The 3,287-nt window shown below is 39.2% G+C and overlaps 1 pseudogene; it reads right to left on the bottom strand.

Annotated features, from left to right (window-relative positions):
* The window catches only part of LOC101581616, a 71,748-nt pseudogene that overhangs the window by 15,251 nt on the left and 53,210 nt on the right, over positions 1-3,287 (bottom strand).

Below are 3,287 nucleotides of genomic sequence, written 5' to 3'. Positions count from 1 at the left end.
GTCTTTGTAATTCTTTTATTTACCTATTTTTGAAAATATCTTTTGAGTATCCTATGTGGCAGGTACTGTAATGAGCACTGGGATTCGAGAGTTAATGATAGAGGGTTGGTGGAATAGCTCGACAGTCTAAGTGCCTGTCTGGCAAGCACAAGGACCCGAGTTCAGTCCCCAGTACCCATGCCGTGCCTGCCCCAGAACCCCAGGTGCACAGTGCCAGCCACTAAAACCAGGCATGGTGGCGTGCACCTGTAATGCCAGTGCTGGGGAGGCTGAGACAGGAGGATCACCATGAGTCTGAGCTGCACCATGAGACCCTGTATCGAATAAGTAAATAAATAAAATATTTAAAAAAGAGAGTTAATAAAAGAGATCTGTTCCTGTACTTCTAGAGTTTCTGCTCTCGAAAAGAACACAATGGCAATGTGCTGGGATGAAATGTGTAAATTGCAGAATGTTCAGTAACAAACCGGGAGCTTGTAGAGGGGGTAGCAAACAACTTTTGAAATAGAGAGAGCAGGAGTCAGAAAGCCTTCCTAGAGAGATCAGTAGATTAGGTGGGCAAGTAAGTGAGGTGGGAGGAGAGGGTCATAATTAGCAGGGATTTTCATGTCTTATTTCACAAGCTATAGCTGAAACCAATCGATGCTGAATTCCCAGCCCTTGCAGAGCAGAACTTCTGCGCTATCTGTGTATCCCTGCTGCCTGATTCAGGGATTGACATTGAACAGATCATGAATGTTTAATCAGTGAAATACAGGGAAAGATCCAGAAAGTTTTAGGGTGCCCCAGCAGCAGGCACAACTCTTTGTACTATCACCTAGTACAAAGTGGGTGATGAAAACTAAGCTTATCACATCAAGGATGGCAACAGAAGAGACAAAAATAATTCTTAAAAATTAAGCCTTCTTTGGAAGCAAATCTGAGCCATAACTCAGGTGAGAGATGCTTTTCACTGCTAAGATGGAACAAGGAGCAGGAGTAGAGCAAACTCAAATTTAGAAACTTAGATCCAAGAAAGATCTATGCGCCAATGAAAGGACGACAGCAAAGACGAGCCACCAATCATATATTAGCAAAAAGCAAAGAGGAGCAATATAAAAAGTTTTGGATAACAAGGCTGAGGAAAATTAGCAATCAGAGGTTAAAGACCTGAAAGAAGAACAATATGTATTTTTAAAAATGAGATTTGAATATCTGTCTCGAGTCAGACTCATGAAAATGCCCAGAACATACTCACCAGTTTTTTCAGCTAGCATATTGAAAACCTATGGTGTTTTGGCAAGAAAAAAGTCTATTCCTTTTATTATGATGAAAACCAAGTTTCTACAAATATTAATTCAAATGTTTGTCAGGCAAATAAATTAAAATTTTTGGAAACTATTGTACATTTTCCTTTCCAAAAAGTTTTTCTTTCTAAATGTACACTTATATCATTTGTTCAACCACACATAAACAGTTGAATTATTTTGTTTATAACCTCAAACCCAAAAGCTTGTTCAGAACAGAAATATGAACTAGAAATAAATTACATGGTAAATCAAACCCTCATTTTGGGGCCGGGATACTAGGCAAAGTGGTTTACAATTTGTTTTTTGCAGTGTAAATGAAAACCCCAGGATATTGGCAGAGAGGAAACTTTTTTTTTTTCCTTTACCCATCAGATGGGCAAAAATTCAGAAGTTTGTGTATCCTGTTGGCTTGTAAACCTACAAGAAGAAACAGAATTCTTCATCTGGAACTGAGGAAACTACAACATGCTCCAACCTCTGTTTGCAGGAAATTCGACGGCATCTAATTAAAGCACTCATGCAGTTGCATGTTGACTCTATAACTCTACTTTTAGCAGCCTATTTCACTAGTACTCTGGCAAAGCATGAAAATACATACGTTTATAGTATTCGTTGCCATTTGATATGATAGCAAACTAGTGAAAGCAACTCAGCCTTCTACCAGGCCTAAATGGAGGGTGGCAATGAAGACGGCGTACACCGGTAAATATAATGATACACCAAAATAGAACTTTTCATATACTCGAGTTATCAATAGAATATATTGTTGACTTAAATAGTAAAATATGGGAAAATATGATATTATTTAGCTCAAAGGACAGGACAGGTACAATTATATATTTTCTTATGTTTTAAATGTGGAAGGAGGACTGGTGAGATGGCTCAGTGGTCTAAAGCACCTACTTAGAACAAGCTTAGCAAAGCACAGGGACCTCGGTTCAATCCCCCAGCACCACATGCCAGCCAGCCCCGCCCCCTGGTGGGCTGAGCTGGCCACACACACACACACACACACACACACACACACACACACATAAATAAATAAATAAAAATTTTAAAAAAAAAGAAACCACCATTTGAAAGACTGGTTGCTTTAATTTATTTAAATAAATAAATAAAGTAAGTGTGGAAGGATAATCTACATATATTTATTCAAGTATATATAAAGAATGGAAGGAAATAGGACGGGAGAGAGGAAGGAAACAAGACAACACAATATATACAACGTTTTGTGCAGTTGACTTTTAAGGCATAGAATCATTTTATTTAACTACAGAAGTTTGGTTTTTTTATACCTTCATATTTTCAGCAACTGAAAGTATTAAACTGTTGGTGACTTCACCACATCAAACGGCTTTGGGGCAGTAATTGTAACATTCTGAGGGTCTGTATTCAAGCCCCTCAAAACACACACACACACACACACACACACACACTCCATGATAATTTAACTATAATGGGATATACATTAAGAATAAAAAAGATCTTCAAAAAAAACATTAGTCTATGGTTCAGAAATGTATTGTTGGCACAGTCACGCTTCTGTTGGCAGGTATCTTCCCCACGAGAGGAAGGAGCTGTGTCTTCCAGTTCAATAAAGTCACACAATCAGGTGGAAAATGATCAACACCCTACATCGTACTTTTTCTGAGCTATAATGTTTTGTAGGTTAATGCATTAAACATATTTTAGGCCTATAGTTTGAACTATGACACAATTAATAGGATGTAACCCCAGCATAAGTTGAGGAGCATCTATGTAGCAGAAAACATATTTAAGGGCTGGCCAGATAGTTCAGCGGATTAAAGCGCCTGCTTAGGCCGATGCAGGGATTAGGGGTTCGATCCCTGGCCTACTGCGCTGGCCCTGCTCCCAGGGTATGCTGAGATAGCGATCGAGACTGGGTGTGGTAGCACATGCCTGTAATCCCAGCACTTGGGAGGCTGAAAACTGGAGGATCACTACAAGTCTGATCTGTGTAGTGAGAACCTGTAGACC

Source organism: Octodon degus, unplaced genomic scaffold, assembly GCF_000260255.1.
Source record: "Octodon degus isolate 3935 unplaced genomic scaffold, OctDeg1.0 scaffold00170, whole genome shotgun sequence".
Taxonomy (NCBI): domain Eukaryota; kingdom Metazoa; phylum Chordata; class Mammalia; order Rodentia; family Octodontidae; genus Octodon; species Octodon degus.
This window is presented reverse-complemented; position numbering and strand designations above follow the sequence as displayed.